The following is a 21263-nucleotide window of genomic DNA, read 5'->3' as shown; positions in this document are numbered from 1 at the left end:
GAACAGACAATGATAGTAACAAAATAAAATGTATGAACTGTTTGTTTTATTGTGTTTATCTATAGTAATCTAGTTGGATCACTTAAGCTTCAAGAACAACTATGCTTGCTCATAGTTATCAAACGAGTAATGGTCATATGGTCATATATATATGTGCAAATCGCTATGCATAACTCCTCAAAGATACACAGAATGTATCGTAAAATGCTACAAAGTACGATACTTAAGCAAAATAAAACATGAAATAAAGTAAAACAATCACAGAATAATGTTACGATTTTCGGTACAAGCTATACTGAGCTGATTATTATAAGGGAAAGTGTTGTCTGTCGTATTCACTTGGATACGGTTGAACCATGTAAACAATACTCTTTGTGTGTAAAATTTGGGATATTTTCTGTGTTTGAAGGTACGACCTTGGTAGTTATAGTTTCTATAATGTGTTCGCGATTGAATCAAGCCGGGTTTATGCATATACAAGAGATATAAATGATTTTACGAGGTTTTAAACATTTCCAATTTCAGAAAATATTTCTACTTTCGATTTCGTTTTTCTGAAAATGAACAAACTTTTTTTTCCTATTGTTTAATTTCATAAAACGATACATAATACATGATTAAGATAATTTTAAATTATTTTTAATGAGTGTATTTTCTTTATTTTCGTAAAAGTTTAAAAAATAAATAAATAATGCAATTCATGGAATGATATGACGTGATATGTATGACGTCATATTGCAGAGTTCTCGCTGTGCGCTGGTCGGCCATCTTGAAAAATAAATTGTGAAGGTCGTATTTCCAGCTTTCCTGCGGTAAGTATGACATGAATGTTTAAAAGTTTTATGAGAAATTGTGTCTAAATATATGATGTATCATATTACCAACAAGTTTTGTCGATGTGTGCATTGAATTACGTAAAAACTTATGTCAAAAGAAATTGCTCCCAGCTCGTTTTAGAATGTTTCGAACATTCTCGAAGCCGATTTTAGAAACTTTAATTCTCGGCTAGATATGTTGAAAAACATAGTAAGCAGTGTTAATTCATATCTCTTGTCTTGTTTATGTCATATTTTGAATGATTTTAACTTTGTTTAGGGACCAAACTGACAGAAATAAGAAATGACAAATCATGCAAGATTGATAAATATCTTCTTCTATTTCTTTGTTTGAAAAATATGTTGAAAATTATTTTTTTTAAACCAGAGACGGCAGTTCAGATGCAGTCGTCCTGTGTGTCAGAAAGCTGGTGATCAAAATGGTTGAAGGCAGTACCCAAGAAAGTACATTTACAAGTAAGTAAAATCGCTGAAAATTAATTCCATGAATTGAACTGTCATATCATAATCTCAGTGCTTAGTCTGTTTGGAAATATGCTTGGAATAATTTTTATAAACTGATAATTTATCTAATAACAGACACTGTGTTTGATTTATTACATTGAACTGCTATTAGATAAATTTTCAGTTTGTGTTTGATATCTACCAATGCCATAAATGCATAATTTTGTTCCTGTTGTGAATGATAAGAAATGTTGGGAACATAATACCTTCTGCATGTGAACAGTTTTTCTGTTTCTGTTTGTATGTAGGAAGTATTTTGTTTTCAGGATTATTTCAACATTGTTGATGTGGATGAAATGTGCACTTAGCCATGCTTTTAATGGAATGAAAAATGTAAAAAACTAACAAGCAATATGTGCAGTTTTGTTGATAAAATGTTTTGTTTCAGAGTTGTGAGGAGTAACCTAGCCTATATAACCTGAAGCTCACCCAATATGCAGTGTGTTCTGCTCTGTCAATAACAAGTAAGTAATTTCACCAAATTTCATCAGAAACAAATCTCAAAGTTACAATGAACAGTAAAGTTAACTCATCTTGGTACTTTAATATACTGAAACACTGAACCAACATGATTTGATTTTGCTCTTTGTACTTATTTCACATTATGGTAGCAAAATTACAGCTATGTGTCAGATTCATGACATTTAGCATTTGTCATACATTTCACTCTTTCAGTTGTCAAACCAAATGCTAAGTGTCAAATCCATTCATGATATTTAGCATGTGTCATACATTTCACTATATTATTTGTCAAACCAAAAGATGAATGTCAAATTATTTGAAGATGCTAAGCATTTATCATACATTTTACTCTTTTTATGACAAATCGACTCACAAATTTAAGCAAACCAGGTGACAATGTACAAATCATTTAGGGTGACGAGCTTTTTGGTTACCTCGCCCGGCCAAACAAAAAGACTTATATATATACTAAAAGTGTTTTAGTTTGGCCGGGCGAGCGAACCAAAAAGCTCGTCACCCCAAAATACTTGTACATCGTCACTTTGTGTGCCTAATTTTGTGAGTCAACTAAATCGTTCTAAATTCAATGTAAAAAAAAGTTTCATAAGGGGGGTACTCAGTGTGAAAAAACTACATCGCTTAAACGCAAATGCGCTTTGGTAAGTATATAGCTAAAAAACGAATGCGCTATGGTGAAAATCCAAAGTCAAAAATTTTGAAAAAAATGAAAAGTTGTCAAATAAATCATAATTTTAAGCACATTGTTAGTGTTCTGCTCTATTATTTGTAAATGAAAACTGAAAGAATGGTTTATATGTTTTGAGACTAAGCATTTACAACTCACTGCAAATATTCTTTGGTGGTCAAAGACTTAATAGAAGTTAATTAGCCAGTGTTCATATTTAGTAAATGAAAATTAGTGAGTTGAAGCTTATATTGTTAAGTTTTATTGTATATCATCTGGCAGGGAAAACAAGATCATTTAAGATTCATGTTTTTGGTGGCAAACAAATTGAACAAGTATTGTTCTTATTTTACTCACTCATTGATGTTTTCATTTTTCAACAGAAATGTTTTGTTTTTTCAGCTCTGTATGGCTGGTCTGACCTCAGTGGAAGTTGTTCGTTTAAATGGTTTCGGGACATTGAAGTAAAACAACACGAGGTAAAATACAAAGTGCTTATTTATTTTTTAACTTGTTTATCCAGTTGTATATGATAAAAAGTTTTTGAACTTGTTCATCGAGTGTTATATGGTACATACAACAATAATGTAGAATATAAATCACTGAGTTGCGGCTTCTCTGAACAAACATCTGTTCACTTTATGTCCACAGTTTTTTGAGAAACAAACAGGGCATCTGTTTTCCCAGTTTGTAGATTTTCTCGTTTTGCAGAATGTCCCACCAAGAGTGAAGGGCTGCCTGTTTGCTTCAGATTCCCAGTCCTCCTCGCTGATGATTTCTGAAGTCCTTACGCAGTCACCCCAGTCTTCAACCTCAGTTTGTACAGGTGATAATGTTTTTGAACCATAGTTCATTGTCATGTCATTGGAATTGTTCAGCTGCTCCAGTTCTGACTGTAACTCTGTTTTGAGTACAGCAAGTCTAGCCTCAAGAATGGCAATTCTTTTAATTTTGCGGTTAAGTCTCTCCATTGTACAGATCATAAATTGCTGTAGGTTTCAAGTTTTGTAATGATATTAAGTATGCGTTACATATTAAATATGCACAAAAATAATGCATTCGATCTGCATTTCACAAGTGTAAAACATCACAAATGAATGGTATTTCAATCTACTTTTTTGTCAAACCATATGACATTATTTGTTCATTAGTAAAACAAATTGATGAATATCAAAGCGATTCATGATACTGAGCATTTATCAAACATTTCACTCTATTATTTGTCAAACCAAAAGATGAACGTCAAATTATTTACAGATGCTAAGCAGTTTATCATACATTTCACTTTATTATTTGTCAAACCAAATGCTAAATGTCATGTCTTGAATCGATTCATGATATTTAGCATTTGTCATACATTTCACTCTATTATTTGTTAAACCAAAAGATGAATGTCAAATTATTTACAGATGCTAAACAATTTATCATAAATTTTACTCATTTTATTGTCAAACCAAAAGATGAATGTCAAATTATTTGAAGATGCTAAGCATCTTATCATACATTTTACTCTCTTTATGACAAATCGACTCACAAATTTAAGCAAACCAGGTGACGATGTACAAATAATTTAGGGTGACGAGCTTTTTGGTTACCTCGCCCGGCCAAACAAAAAGACTTATATATATACTAAAAGTGTTTTTGTTTGGTCGGGCGAGCGAACCAAAAAGCTCGTCACCCCAAAATACTTGTACATCGTCACTTTGTGTGCCTAATTTTGTGAGTCAACTAAATCGTTCTAAATTCAATGTAAAAAAAAGTTTCATAAGGGGGGTACTCAGCGTGAAAAAACTACATCGCTTAAACGCAAATGCGCTTTGGTAGGTATATAGCTAAAACGCGAATGCGCTATGGTGAAAATCCAAAGTCAAAAATTTTGAAAAAATTGAAAAGTTGTCAAAAAAATCATAATTTTAAGCACGTTGTTAGTGTACTGCTCTGTCATTTGTAAATCAAAACTGAGATAAAGGTTAATATGTTTTAAGACTAAGCATTTACAACTCACTGCAAGTCCAATGTTATAAATGAAACCAAAATTTACCAGAGTAAACATTAATGTGCTATTGTATGTATGAATGTTTCGTCTTTTACACGTTTCATTTCATTTTTTCAGATGAGATGCCATACACAGGGGATCCGACAGAAGACAGCAGACAGAATTCGTCGATCCATTTGAAATGTCATTGTTTATTTGAAAAAAGATACCTATCCACACTTGTTCGTTTTAAAATATTGTTTGTATTATATGTGCTTTGTACCGTTGCTTTTTGTTTATCAGTAATTCTCCAACACTTGTATTTCGTGTTTTACATGAACATTGAAAATTTATCATACAGTAAATCATTCGAAAATGAAATTTAAATGGAGAAATACTGATTTATCTGTTTGCTTTTAATGTTTGTGCTGTCTTGCTTACCCCAGTAACGCGGGTCTTGTTTGCTATTGTGAGTACTGTTGTTATTTTTTTTGGCCATCCAAAGTATTGTTCACGAAAGATAACACATTTTTTTCATAAAATTGGTTACATTTTGGTCTGTCGATTTTTTTCAATGAAACCACAGTCAAACGGTTTTTCACTATATTTTTTTTATGAGAAACAGCCAGACTTGGTCACGGCTGAAACCGAGGAACATTTGTGATTGAACAAAATTTTAGCAGTAATGCTGCTTGTAATTCATAAATTTATTAAGCTTTGGTCTTGTCATATTGATTACGATATTGGTTGGAACATAACTTAGTAAAATGGTAAACATTTTGATAGTGTGCACAAGAGCAAAATTTGCACTGCATTTTAAAATGTTTCATTTTTGTGAAATGCTGTTGACAAAATGATTTGTTTGCTCGTGCCAGCATGGGTCGACGAGATTCGTTTCTCGCTGTCCTTTATGCGGCGGTTTAAGATGCAAGCCTGTTGTTTTGTCAATGTCTATAAAGTTCAGCTTGAATGAAAATTGAAATCAATATTGCAAGATCAAGCACTTTTTAAAAAAAAAATGTTAGAATGTAGATGCGTTGTGAAATGCTGTTGACAAAATGATTTGTTTGCTCGTGCCAGCATGGGTCGACGAGATTCGTTTCTCACTGTCCTTTATGCGGCGGTTTAAGATGCGAACCTGTTGTTTTGTCAATGTCTATATATAAAGTTCAGCTTGAATGAAAATTGAAATCAAAATTGCAAGATCAAGCAATTTTTAAAAAAAATGTTAGAATGTAGATGCGTTGTGAAATACAAGTGAAATGTACTAGGCTCATTGCATTCTTAGTTTGGTTTCGAAGTGCAAAACTTCATTCATCACAAACATTCCTCTTGAACGACCGAACATTGATATGTGGCAATGTTTTCGTTCAGCAAGATCATTTGGCAAAAGTAATTTAAAGGCTAGCATGAGTATGGAGGTGTCGTTAGACCAGCTTAGTATTGGTGTAAGGTGGTGTACAGTGCCAATACTAGGAACCGCTCATGTTCACCATGTCACGCTACAGGCAATGAAAAATAGGGAGTGGCAACCTCTTTGTATTGCCGTGGTCCGACACTCCACACAGTCTTTACAATGAGAGGGGAAATATAGGCAATCGGATGCTTCTTCCTAAGTGTGCCTTGTCGAGTAACTGCCTTTGGCGTTGCCTTTATTTTCAAATTTGTGAACAAATAAAACTAGGTTAGGACCACATAATAGGGTTACGATGAAAATTAGGTTTCCCTTTTAATGCTTGAAGATAACAGCCACTGGCGTTATACTTCAAAAAAAAATGGCTCGAAATACACATATCACACAAACATTCAACATTTCAACATTTTGTCAGCAGCATTTTTCATTTTTCAAAAAAATACTCAGATGTACAAAAATAATGCAAAACATGAACAGCAAATTCACAAATTCTGCTGTGTTGAAATTTAAAAATCAAACATGAGATTGTATGAAAAAGCTTCTTTTTTATTTTCAAACATGTTAAATCTCACGATCATAAGCCATATGTACAAAAATAATGCAACTCTGAATTGTAATTTCATGCTCTCAACAAAAAAATATGCATCGAAAATTGTGAAAAATTGTGAAAAATTGTGAAAATCTAGAAGTTGACGAGAGATCTCAAGATTTCAAAAAACGAACTATAGGCTTTATTTCACACAATACTTCATGAAAAAAAATCAAATCTTCATAATGTTCATAATCTAGAAATTAACGAGGTATCTCAAGATTTCATAAAAAAATTATAGGCTCCATTTATTCAAAATTATAGGCTCATGCAACTCCTTCAAAAAAATGACAAATTTCAATAATGTGGACCCACGTCCATGAAACCTGAAAAATTGATAATTTACTGACACTGGCGTTCACACAAGATTTCACGAAAAAGTTAAAATCTTCATGATATCAACAATCATACATCACAAGAACTCTGAATGACAATTCTATGGTCTGAACATTCGAATATTTTGAAAATCTAGAAATTAACGTTGGAACTCAAGATTTCAAATATCGAACTATAGGCTACATTCTTCAAAAATTATAGGCTTCATAAAACTCACTCAAACACTCAGATTTCAAAACCTTCAACATTTGTGCTCTGAAACTAGCGTTCACACCAGTTTTCATGAGAAAAAAAATAAAATCTTCATATTGTTGAAAATCTAGAAATTAACGCGGGATCTCAAGATTTCAAAAAAAAATTATAGGCTTCATTTACCCAAAAAATTATAGGCTCATGCAAATCTTTCAAAAAATTATAGGCACATGCAAATCTCACAGATCTCACAATCATAAGCCATATGCACAAAACATGCAGCTAAGTCCATGAAACATGAAAAATTGGTATCTTAGTGAAACTGGCGTTCACACAAGATTTCATGAAAAAAATAAAATCTTCATAATGTTGAAAAAATTATAGGCTCATGCAAATCTCTCAAAAAATTACAAATCTCACAATCATAAGCCATATGCACAAAACATGCAGCTAAGTCCATGAAACATGAAAAAATTGATATCTTTCTGAGGCTGGCGTTCACACAAGATTTCATGAAAAAAATAAAATCTTCATAATGATCAAATTCAACAAATCTACATTTGCAGCAAATCTCACAGATCTCACAATCATAAGCCATATGCACAAATTCCACCAAGTCCATGAAACTTGAAAAAAAATGATATTTTGCTGAAACTAATTTCACATAATCTTCATAGAAAAACTACTTCATTCACAGATTTCAAAATCTCGAGCCATTTGTACAATAATAATGCGGAATCAAGTGATAATTCTGGAACTATTTCATATGAGCGTATAAATAAAAACGGTAAAAAAAATAGTCCTAACCATTTATGCACAATTATAATGCGATGCGCATTAATTTTGGCCATCGGGTATATAAGCTCCACATTTTTCAATATTCGTCATTCCAGTAGCAAGCTCTTAGCTCAGAAGTGCTGTTAGTCTGCTGGGAGCCCAAAGTGGGTTTGAACTTCTCAGATTTCTCCTCGCACTATGAACTTGGTGCATCAGAGATACAGAGAAAATATCTGAGAGGTTTTTTGACCTTCTGGTTTGAACATGAGAACCGTATGTCGCGATACCTCATAGTTTTTCGCTCTTGAGTCTGGCCAGCTCATGTTGTCGATCACTTTGACATCGCCTGACGAATACGATCATTCTCTGTGATAGCCATTAGATCATATACAAAAAGCGATTTTGGCAAGTGATTTGTTATTTGCGTCTGGTAGCATGAGCATAGAAGTATAGCTTCGACGAGATTTGTTTCTCATTGCTCAATATGCTACGGTCTTGGATGCAATGCAATGATTTTGTCAACTTCGCAAAAACATTTTGGTAAAAGTAAAATTTGAGAGGCTACCATGAGTATGGAGGTGTCGTTAGACCAGCTTAGTATTGGTGTAAGGTGATGTACAGTACCAATACTAGGAACCGCTCATGGTCATCATGTCGCGCTACAGGCAATGAAAAATAGGGAGTGGCAACCTCGATGTATCGCTGTGGTCCGACACTCCACACAGTCTTTACAAAGAGAGAGGAAAACACAAGCAATCGGATGCTTATTCCTAAGTGTGCCTTGTCGAGTAACTGCCTTTAGCGTTGCCTCAGTTTTTTTCAAAATTCAAAATTCAAACTTCAATCGCTTCTTTGCTCAGAAGTTGCGATACATAAAAGGAAATGCTTTCTGAGATTAAAGTTAGCATTTCCTGCCTGCAAGTAAAGCGAGCAAATATGCCTCTTTGTGCTTAAGAGGTGTGTTTGAAAGTGAACTCTGTAGCCTTCTCTTAGATCAAAAGAGAAATAAGTCTACGAGTTTTCGAGCCTAGCTTGTGGTTTTGGGTACTTGAAGTTGATCGCATATTTCCAATCGTTCACTGATCGATCTATGCGGCTGTAGCACTCGATTCTTGCTTCAGTATAGCCATTCATGTATCTGAGATCATAAGTTCGGCGTTGTGCCTACAACGAGTCAGCAATACCCCGTTTGTTACACCCGAGTAGTCCAGCACTCTACATTATAGGTGTAACAAATTGTAGAAGGTCGCCTGGAAGGCCTCTAATGGGTGCTGATTTTGCGTAGTGTATGACACTAGGAAAATAGGTTTCTGGCTCAGAGTTACCATTTTCCGACCTCGCTGATGCCGTGGGTAACCTGACCAATGCCAGTCACAAGTCTGGATGAAAAACAGGGAGTGACCACATTGCATAACAAAAATACTTTTCACATTGAATGTTTGACATTATAACAATTGTAAACATTTGCTTGTGTTTGATTTCATGAAAACAATTGTGTATAATTATGTATATTGATATGTTTGCAATGTTATGAATACTATGCATGTTTGTACTTTGTTATCTGCTTACATTTTGAATAAAAACATAAACTGAAATTAGAAGCATTAGTTGTATATCAGAAATTTCAATAGTTATGCAACGATTGAGTGAAACATAATTTAAGCATCATGAAGACTTTCGTCTTTTGAAATGCTTCAAACTGCAAAGCTCACTTCACTTTCACGTGAAAGCAATTTTTAAATTTCATCTCATATTTTTCAAAATCTTCAAACATAAGAAAAAACTCATGTTTCCTTTGCATTATAATTTCAAGCTCTTATAATCTTCACTTCTCAGTCATTTATTCATTCTTGAGTTGAAGTCAAACATGTCAGATACAACGTTAAGCTTAATTAGCAATTTGGCAGATCGTGTAAAACACTGTGAATCTGACTTGCAGCAAATAAAGATATTCATTAGTACGCGAAGTAGCAAGCGCACTTTGGACGTGCTAAGAAAATTTCTTTCACTACTTCACAAATGTGTGAAAATATTGCAAAATACAGCGATTTCCATTAAACCTCCAAACAAGATGTGTAAACCGAAACAGAAGACCGGAGACCTATTGTCACAGGTTCAAAAGCTAAAAAATGACTTGAAAAATTTAAAAACAGACTTGAACAACATTTCACAGCGCTGTGGTAGGGAGAAAGAAGTTAACATTTTGGCTGACATGCGATTAGTATCCAAGATATTTCGAAAGACCACCACACTAGGAGACCTTCTCTGGCATCACCTCAGCATGAAAGAAGAAACGCGACAAGAGTTGCAACTACAAAACGATGAAAAAAACATTTGTCAAATTTGTGTTACGGACAAAAAGTGTATTGTGTTTACGCCTTGTGGCCATTTGACTTGTCATGCATGTTCAATCAAAACTAGTAAATGCTATTTTTGCCGAACTGTTGTTATCGGAAAATATCAAATTTATGAATAAATTGTAAAATATATTCCTCTGTACTTGTTTTCAATTTTGTTTCTTCACTGTGTTATTAATGCTATTACCTCCCTTTAAGAAGAATGAGATACTGGTTTTTAGTAGATGAAAAATATCTCGTAAAACGTTATTGTTTTCAAAATAAACAATTTGGGAACGTATGATAACTGTAACTTAAGTATATTGGAAAATTTGTTTAGTTGCTGATACATAACTTCATGTTCAGATTTTATTTTATTTTCAAATCAAAGGCTGTGATTTTAGTCTTCGGATATTTTCCATTTATCGATGTGTTATTCAACAATTTGTATGACAAAATAATAATCAAAGAACGAGAAGCAAAAATAAGTGGTATGAAAGGTTTTATTTTGAAATCGTTACATAATTTGCGTTTCATTGAAACAGAACATTTTTCAAAAGTTATACGCTGGGGGTTTCTTCGTTCGGTGGCTGGTCAAAAAGTTCGTCACCCCAATTCATTGCCACAGACAGTGTCTCATCATTATCACCAGTATCATCAGTATCGGAATGGTAACTCAAATCCCTTCTACAAACTGGGATGTTCGAATCCTCCTTGCAAACTGGGGTGTTCAAATCCCTTCTGCAAACTGGGATGCTCAAATCGCTTTTGACTACTTCATTTGTGACTCGTTGAAGAATTCCCTTTAGTTTCCGTATGTGTCGCTTGTGCTCTCTAAGCAGATGCTGTGTTTTTCGAATCGCTTTAGAAGAATGCTGGCCTTCTTGTTTTAGAAATTTGATTTCTCTTTCTAATGTTATTTTCTGCCTTCTATGTGCCATAACGACCATATTCATATTGTTGATTGTCTGTACTTTCGAACATTGTCCAAGGTATTCGAGTTCCTTTGTCAAACTTGTACGAACATGAGTTGGTACATTTTTCGAACAGTACTTGAGATATTTCTGAAGTAGTGTGTTTGTCTTGTTCTCATACTGGGGAATAGATGTGCTATATCTATATTCGTTAGCCATCTCTCTACGTATTGCAGCTAAGGAATACCCATAATGTAGAATATGAGCTTTTATATCATACGATTAAACTTTTATAATGCACAAGTGTTTATCCAATGAAATGAGATTATGATGATCATTGTTGAAAACAAAACGAATCAGTGTTTTCATTGCATTATAATTTCAAGCTCTTATTACTCGAGTTTCATTCATCAATTATTTAATCCATTCATTCAGTTGATATCAAACATGTCAAACACAACTTTAAGCTTAATAAGCAATTTGGCAGATCGTATGGAACACAGTGAAACTCAGGTGTTGTACATGAAAACTATCGTAGTAAATAACAGCAAACACGTATCTGGCGTCTTAAGAAAACTTTTGCCATTAATTCGTAAAAGTGTAAAATCACTTCATAAGATAGCTTCTTCAGAAAAACCTCCTAGCAAGATGAGCGAGCAAGACAAAACAAATAGAGTTTTACCACTAGCCAGAGAAATTAAACGTGACTTCAAAAACTACAAAATTGAGTTGAACAAAATATCAGAACGTTGTGGCAGGGAGAAAGAAATTGACATTTTATCCAAAATCCGATCGGTATCCAAGATCTTGCGTAAAACAAACCCACTAACATCCCTTTTGCGCAATCTTCTCAGCAGGGAAGCAGAGTTGCAACGACAAATCGACGAAAAAAACATTTGTACAAGTTGTGTTACAAACAAAAAGTGTATTGTGTTTATCCCATGTGGACATTTATCTTGTCAGTCATGCTCCATTACCAGCAGCGAATGTCACATTTGTAGATCGGCTATTGTTGGAAAATATCTTATGAATAAATCATAAACAATTATTTGTATTTTTGCTTTCTGTTTATTTCATTTACATAGAAAGGTGAACTGTGTTAATCACTCAAACACTACCAGTTCTGATTTACACAGCTATGCTGTAGACAGCCGCAATACGCTAGTTAGCTCAAATTTCTAACATTGGTTTGCAAAGTTGTTGAATGCAAGTTCGAGAACTAATGTATACGCTTTTTAGAGCACTTCAAACTATTAATACAGCGGGGACTGTACTATTCACACTTCACTTACTATGGCAAAACGATATACTGACATCGTTGGGTTTGCTGGACTACAATACAATGATTATTTCAAAAGGTTCTGTTGGGAATGCCAATTGTGTTGTGCTGGAGTCTTTACGTTAGAACCTTGTCAACGACATGATCTTTTGAACATTTTCCCTCCAGCTGGCTACTGCCAAAACTGTTTTAAGTATGTGTGGTACTGTAATGATTGTAAGGCTAATGGAACGCCACCAAAAGTGCGAATGAGAAACTATTGTTTGTCATGTTTCTTCCACCGATTTGAAAATCTTGCAATCTTGGCCGGCTAACCCTGACGTGGTTGAAGAAAGTTTTCGATTTATTGTGACAATTATCTTGTTTCACAAAATAAAAAATAAAACTTGAAATAAATTACTTTGTTTTTGTATCTGATACCAAGACGCTCATTTTTTTTCTCTGATGATTTTCAATTTTCATTTTCAATTTTCATTTTCTCTGATGATTTTCAATTTTCATTTTCAATTTTCATTCTCAATTTTCATTCTCAATTTTCATTTTCGATTTTCATTCTCAATTTTCATTCTCAATTTTCATTCTCAATTTTCACATTCGTCATTTTCATTTTCACCCTCGTGGGACTAAACGCACTCATCGCCGATATCGGGTTGTATAAAGTACAGAGGTTTACTTATAGAAGCTTTAAAACATTGATGTTAGTTATTCTTAGCATGACTTATAGAAGCTTTAAAAACATTGATGTAAGTTATTCTTAGCATGACTTATAGAAGCTTTAAAAACATTGATGTTAGTTATTCTTAGCATGACTTATAGAGGCTTTAAAAACATTGATGTTAGTTATTCTTAGCATGACTTATAGAAGCTTTAAAAACATTGATGTGAGTTATTCTTAGCATGACTTATAGAAGCTTTAAAAACATTGAATTTAAGTTATTCTTAGCATGACTTATAGAAGCTTTAAAAACATTGATGTAAGTGATTATAAGCGTGACTTATAGAACTTTAAAAACATTGATGTAAGTTATTCTTAGCATGACTTATAGAAGCTTTAAAACATTGATGTAAGTGATTATAAGCGTGACTTATAGAACTTTAAAAACATTGATGTTAGTTATTCTTAGCATGACTTATAAAAGCTTTAAAAACATTGATGTAAGTGATTATAAGCGTGACTTATAGAACTTTAAAAACATTGATGTAAGTTATTCTTAGCATGACTTATAGAAGCTTTAAAAACATTGATGTAAGTGATTATAAGCGTGACTTATAGAACTTTAAAAACATTGATGTAAGTTATTCTTAGCATGACTTATAGAAGCTTTAAAACATTGATGTAAGTTATTCTTAGCATGACTTATAGAAGCTTTAAAAACATTGATGTTAGTTATTCTTAGCATGACTTATAAATGCTTTAAAAACATTGATGTTAGTTATTCTTAGCATGACTTATAGAAGCTTTAAAACATTGATGTTAGTTATTCTTAGCATGACTTATTGAAGCTTTAAAAACATTGATGTGAGTTATTCTTAGCATGACTTATAGAAGCTTTAAAAACATTGATGTAAGTGATTTTTAGCGTGACTTATAGAAGCTTTAAAAACATTGATTTAAGTTATTCTTAGCATGACTTATAGAAGCTTTAAAAACATTGATGTAAGTGATTATAAGCGTGACTTATAGAACTTTAAAAACATTGATGTAAGTTATTCTTAGCATGACTTATAGAAGCTTTAAAAACATTGATGTAAGTGATTATAAGCGTGACTTATAGAACTTTAAAAACATTGATGTAAGTTATTCTTAGCATGACTTATAGAAGCTTTAAAAACATTGATGTAAGTGATTCTAAGCGTGACTTATAGAACTTTAAAAACATTGATGTAAGTGATTATAAGCGTGACTTATAGAACTTTAAAAACATTGATTTAAGTTATTCTTAGCATGACTTATAGAAGCTTTAAAAACATTGATGTAAGTGATTATAAGCATGACTTATAGAACTTTAAAAACATTGATGTAAGTGATTATAAGCGTGACTTATAGAAGCTTTAAAAACATTGATTTAAGTTATTCTTAGCATGACTTATAGAAGCTTTAAAAACATTGATGTAAGTGATTATAAGCGTGACTTATAGAACTTTAAAAACATTGATGTAAGTTATTCTTAGCATGACTTATAGAAGCTTTAAAAACATTGATGTAAGTGATTATAAGCGTGACTTATAGAAGCTTTAAAAACATTGATGCAAGTTATTCTTAGCATGACTTATAGAAGCTTTAAAACATTGATGTAAGTTATTCTTAGCATGACTTATAGAAGCTTTAAAAACATTGATGTAAGTGATTATAAGCATGAGTTATAGAACTTTAAAAACATTGATGTAAGTGATTATAAGCGTGACTTATAGAACTTTAAAAACATTGATTTAAGTTATTCTTAGCATGACTTATAGAAGCTTTAAAAACATTGATGTAAGTGATTATAAGCGTGACTTATAGAACTTTAAAAACATTGATGTAAGTTATTCTTAGCATGACTTATAGAAGCTTTAAAAACATTGATGTAAGTGATTATAAGCGTGACTTATAGAACTTTAAAAACATTGATGTAAGTTATTCTTAGCATGACTTACAGAAGCTTTAAAACATTGATGTAAGTTATTCTTAGCATGACTTATAGAGGCTTTAAAAACATTGATGTAAGTTATTCTTAGCATGACTTATAGAAGCTTTAAAAACATTGATGTAAGTGATTATAAGCGTGACTTATAGAACTTTAAAAACATTGATGTAAGTGATTCTAAGCGTGACTTATAGAACTTTAAAAACATTGATGTAAGTGATTCTAAGCGTGACTTATAGAACTTTAAAAACATTGATGTAAGTGATTATAAGCGTGACTTATAGAACTTTAAAAACATTGATGTTAGTGATTCTAAGCGTGACTTATATAACTTTAAAAACATTGATGTAAGTGATTCTAAGCGTGACTTATAGAACTTTAAAAACATTGATGTAAGTTATTCTAAGCGTGACTTATAGAACTTTAAAAACATTGATGTAAGTTATTCTAAGCGTGACTTATAGAACTTTAAAAACATTGATGTAAGTGATTCTAAGCGTGACTTATAGAACTTTAAAAACATTGATGTAAGTGATTCCAAGCGTGACTTATAGAACTTTAAAAACATTGATGTTAGTGATTCTAAGCGTGACTTATATAACTTTAAAAACATTGATGTAAGTGATTATAAGCGTGACTTATAGAACTTTAAAAACATTGATGTAAGTGATTCTAAGCGTGACTTATAGAACTTTAAAAACATTGATGTAAGTGATTCCAAGCGTGACTTAAAGAAGATTTAAAAACATTTATGTAAGTGATTTTAAGCATGACTTTCTCTCTCGTCTAAGGACTCTAGACCAAGCAACTTATGGTGCAAATTGGATGTGAAATGATTTTATTGTGGAATGTTGCAAACAAAGATTCCCTCCAGTTAAACAATTAAAGAAATATAAAAACATATAGGCGTTACTGTTCTTAAATGGAAACAAATGAAGCAATATTTTCTGAATGGTGTTAATGGTTTCTATTCCAAAACTCTCAACTTTCTGTAAATTAATATCTACTTTTGTGTGAAAACAGAACACTAATAATCACTTAACTAATTCATATTAAAATTTATGTGAAACGTCTTAAACAGAAATAGCCATAAACACTTCAAGTGACAGGGTTATTGCAAAATTCAGGGTTTTAACAAAATACATATTGATACGCAGACGTTTGTGTCATTCCTGATATAAGATAAGAGAATCCTTATTTTCAAGACGGGTAAATGCTTACAAGAAGCATTAGCTCAATGAGCTTTTTCCCGACATTCTCGGGAAAGAACTTGTTAAATTTGTACCTATATGCAATTAAAAGTAGGGCTGCCACAATATGCCAAATACCGTATTGCAATACATTGCAATATCCAAAACCCATATTGAAATTTATTGCATAATATGGCAAGATCTTATGAATTGAAATAAAATAGGTCTTCTGTTACTTAAAAGTGAATTTTAATAGTACAGATAAAATAAAGGTATCAGTACATAAAATGGGAACATTTATTTTCAATTTAATCTTTTGCACTGATCTGTCATTGAAACATTCAAATGATTATAGAAACAGTTGAGGTAAAACATTGACCAACACTATCTTTGGAAAAATGTTCCCATTCAACGCTTTTTTCGTTGGGATTTCGAACGAATTCACTCTCACGGACGTCTGCCATTGTTATGAAATTATTGATAGTACGATATAATTCGAGGTGTACCAAATTTGCTGGCCGTACTAAAGTGCAAAATTTGATTTAAATAAACAAAAAATATAACTCTAACGTGCGGAAGTATCCATATCTTAATTTGAAACCATTTTGCCATTTAAGAGAGCACATGTGCCTTTTCCTTACTTAACGACGACTGCGTTTTCTGTGTTTCGTTGTTCAAAGTGTTGACGTTTGCTTTTCACGTATTGTTTACTTTTTTTGAAAACATTTACATCAACAATACAATATCTTAAACAGTTTACCGGTATATATCGGTATATCGATATATTGTTGCAGCCCTTATTAAAAGCCAATCGTTTTCGTTTTATTTATGTACTTTTATGTGAGGGTTTATCTACATCTAATGAAATACTATTAGAAAACATTTGTTTCGAATATATGACTTATATATGATAGACACAATGAAATATTCAAAAACACACATTGTTTTATTAACTAAAGTGATACACATATATAAGTTAAACGACAACTCAAGTGCATACAGTTGGTCGGTATATGCAATACGCCAAATGAAATAATCCACATTTAAATCAAATCGGTTTTTGGTGTATCCGGGTGTCACTCATTACGAGTAATTTGGACAATAACCTTTTATCTCCAAAAAGGTTTATACTATTGGTTTGTTTACTGGGCTTGTTCGTGTGATATTCTATGTATAATTGTATCCGGCTTTTGTTATTTTAAGTGCTTGTTCATCTTGTTGATCTTTGATAGTTTCAAAATGCTGTGAGAAAACTCATTTGTTTGTCTGTTGTAGCGTATGATTATAACTAGGATATTGTACTGAATAAAAAAGAATCGTCGTTTAACTTATATATTCAATTAAACGCCAAAATCATTGAGACGAATGTTTGAACGTTGAAATTGAAACGTAGCTATTAAATCAGTGTAATGAGCAATAAATGTAAGAAAAACGAACAACTTTAAACTCAGTGTTACCGATGTTAATTTGACAAATGAAAGAAAAACAAAAAACTTTAAACTCAACGTTACCGATGTCAATTTGACGGTACACACACGCACGCACGCACGCACGCACGCACGAACGTACACACGCAAGCACGCACGCGCGCACCTACGCACGCACGCACACACACACACACGTTTTTTTCTTATAGTATCATAACAGTCAATTTCAACTACTCTGTTGAACATCTCGCCTTAAATCCTTATTCAATCTAATAACCACAATTGTAACTTATAGTCACACTTGTCATATACAACTCTTAGCCGTCATTTTCACACTGACAAATAGATACAACATTTCCCCCAAAGTCTAAGAACGACAGGTATACATACGTATGGTAATAAGTCCTTTTATTTTATAAATGCTGTATTTAACAGGGTCATGCGGGTTTTCCATGGTGAGGGTAAATATAGTACCAATGCTGCATTCATAGGGGAAATGGGGTAGTTGCCAATTGAAGTCCGACAGTGGAAATCTATTTGTACGTACTGGTCGACCCTTTCCACGGCTCAATAAATGTATTGCAGTCTGGGCTGTTGCAAAAGGGAGTAACTCATGTCGTAACTGGTTTTATTTAGTGAAGCAGAAACTATGCTCTCTGAACCTGGATATTTATGGCAGTAATAAAACCGCTATATCTAAACATGTTATTTTAAGTCAAGTAGAGGATTTGTTGCTGCATCAGTTTGAGCAGGGTTGGTTGGCTCAGACTAATAGAAGAATTGGTACAGGTAGAGCGCGCAACAAATTGCGTACATACTGTTTGTTGAAAACTGAATTTGGTACAGAAAAATATTGTAAAATAATCATGCCGCTGCAGCATAGGTCGACGTTGAGTAAATGTAAATGTGGTGTAGCTCCTCTACGAATTGAAACTGGAAGATATGAGAACCTACCTATTGAAGCTAGAAAATGCCCTTTTTGTGATACTGTAGAAAATGAGTCTCATGTTAACCTTGATTGTAGTGCATATGGTGATTAAGGGACAATGCAGGAAAAAGTGAGTGCTTCTTTCAACTTCCCCACATTCGCATAGAGCAGAAATTATCATGTTTTTACAAAACAGGTGATAGTTAAGGGCACTACAACGAGTTTGGAGTACCTGCAAGCGACGGCTACCGTTGTAATAGTATGGAGGGCAGACTGAAGATTGATTTGAAATAGATCTCTTGAAAGAAGCAATAGAAGGGCTGCCCCGCACATCCCGAGAAAGTTCATTCCATGCACGTACAGAAGAAGGACGGAAAGAGAAAAAGTAAGAACTAGTACGTGACATAACCGTTCTTGTATTAGATGCATTGCGTAGTGGATAATTCCGAGAACCAACAGTTTGGGGTGTAAGGGATGATAAATACTCAGGTACAAGGCCGTTGTTCATTTTATAGAAGAGACATAGTTTGTGATTGAGTCGTCTTTCTGAAAGAGTAGGCCAGCACAGTTCCTTATGAAAAACATAACTAGATATTAGCTTTGTAGCCCCACACACGATTCTACCGGCCTCATTTTGGATCTTTTGAAGTTCATTTTTTTCGTAGTCTGTACAATAATCCCAGACTGTATCAGCATATTCAAGAATTGGGCGAATGTATGAAAAAAAGATATTTTCTAGACATTTTCTGTCCAAACGGAATTTTAGCTTTCGCATGATGCATATGCGTTTTGAGAGCTTTACTTCTAATGCTGCCATTTTATAAATAACGCCAATAAACACGGTAAATACAAAATCGGACATATGAATACTCGTGTATTTCAAAACAACCACTCCATTACACGCATCAATACTCGATGTTAAAATTACATAATATAAATGGGGTTATAGATATGTAATGTTATATGTTGTGTGCCTTTAAACTTATTTCAACAAGTAAAGTTTCTCATAAAGGTCCCTCACACAAGGGTATACAACCAAAGAATTATGTTTCCTCAGTTGTAAGGTTGGAGCAGATTTGGCAGTCCCTCACACAATGTTATACAACCAAAGAATTATGTATAAACGGTTAAAGGGTTAAAGAAGATTTCGCGGTCCCTCACAGAAGGGTTTAATACAACCAAAGAAGTATGAATCCTCGGGTAAAAGGTTAAAGTAGATTTCGCGGTCCGTCACACAAGGGTATACAACCAAAGAATTATGAATCCTCGGTTAAAGGGTTAAAGTAGATTTCGCGGTCCCTCACAGAAGGGTATACAACAAAAGAATTATGAATCCTCGGTTAAAGGGACAGTGTAGATTTCTCACACAAGGGTATACAACCAAATAAATATGTTTCTCCCTACTCAGATAAGTAGATCCAAATATTTAACCATATTAGAAATTCTTATCTTGCCCACGGGCAAAGATAAAACAAGTACCCGTATGGAACTTTTTTTAAATGATCATCACGTTGTAATTACCTCCCTTGTTGAAGACTGTCGTCTGTAACATCATAGAAACCTTGTCTTGTGGCAATATTTAGAATGCTAATTAATTATTTCTCGCTTCAAATGTCACCATAAAAATGTGTTCACGCAACTTTCAAGAAATAAGGCTAAACTCCCTCTGGACTATTTAAAGACCGATTTGATAATTAACAATCTAAATCACTGCGCGCATATCCATGACAACCACGAAATATCGCATATACATACGCGTGTATTTTCACTGCGCATAAAAGAGTTCCGGCAAACATACTTTTTTACTTAATTTTGTATAACTGAGGTGGGACAAAAAGCATCTTCCAAAGTCGCTCGGGTAAGATAGGTTCATCCCAACCCTCGCGCATGGTGTTTTACGGTTACTCGGTAGACCTCGTTTCCGCAAAACACCCTACGCTCGGGTCGGTATGAACCTTTCGTACACTCTCGGCCATGGAAGATACTTATTATCCTCGGATTAAGAGACAATGTAAATTGCGGGTCCCTCACACAAGGGTATATACACAAAGAAGTATGTATCCCCCGTTAAAGGGTCAATGTAGATTTCGGATCCCTCACACAAAAGGTTTACAACCTAAGAATTATATATCTTCGGGTAAAGGGTCAATGTAGATATAGGATCCCTTACATAATGGTGTATAACCTAAGAATCATGTATCCTCGGTTAAAGGGTTAAAATAGATTTCGCGGTCCCTCCAACAACGAAAGAATTATGTATGTATGTATGTAGATTTTGCGGTCTGCCACAGAAGGGTATACAACCATTGAATTATGTATCCTAGGTTAAAAGGTTAAAGTAGATTTCGCGGTTCCTCACACAATGATGTACAACCAAAGAATAATGCATCCTCGGTTTAAGGGTTAAACAATATATCGCGGTCTTCCACATAAGGGTATAATAACCAGAGAATCATGTATGCCCTGTTAAAAGGTAAAGGTAGATTTCACAGTCTCTCACTCAAGGTTATAATACAACCAAAGAATTATGTATACTTGCGGAAAGTATGGAAAAGGTAAGAGTAAACAAAATATAACATGCAAATAATAATATGTTAAAGTGTCTTCCTGCAGATTTACACAGAACGAAGAGAAACGTTTCATTAAGTTTACTTGGTTTCGGTTATTAGGCTCATATAGAAAGGTAAACTTTTCATTGCATCATAGATTTTTCTTTTGTTTCACTGTGGTGACCGTTGTTCTACTATCGTAGAAGGACTATAAATGATATCACGATAATATAAAAGTTTTTT

General features: G+C 33.4%; 1 long non-coding RNA gene across 1 annotated transcript; it reads left to right on the top strand.

The window, feature by feature from the left end:
- Window positions 1-213: 213 nt before the first annotated feature.
- On the top strand, window positions 214-4701 carry LOC128206386 (uncharacterized). Its single transcript, XR_008256456.1, has 7 exons — window positions 214-409; window positions 742-812; window positions 1204-1292; window positions 1729-1804; window positions 2890-2966; window positions 3199-3313; window positions 4601-4701. It is a non-coding gene; the product is annotated as an uncharacterized LOC128206386 (long non-coding RNA).
- The last annotated feature ends 16562 nt before the right edge of the window (window positions 4702-21263 follow it).

Source organism: Mya arenaria, chromosome 10 (assembly GCF_026914265.1).
Source record: "Mya arenaria isolate MELC-2E11 chromosome 10, ASM2691426v1".
NCBI lineage: Eukaryota > Metazoa > Mollusca > Bivalvia > Myida > Myidae > Mya > Mya arenaria.
This window is presented reverse-complemented; position numbering and strand designations above follow the sequence as displayed.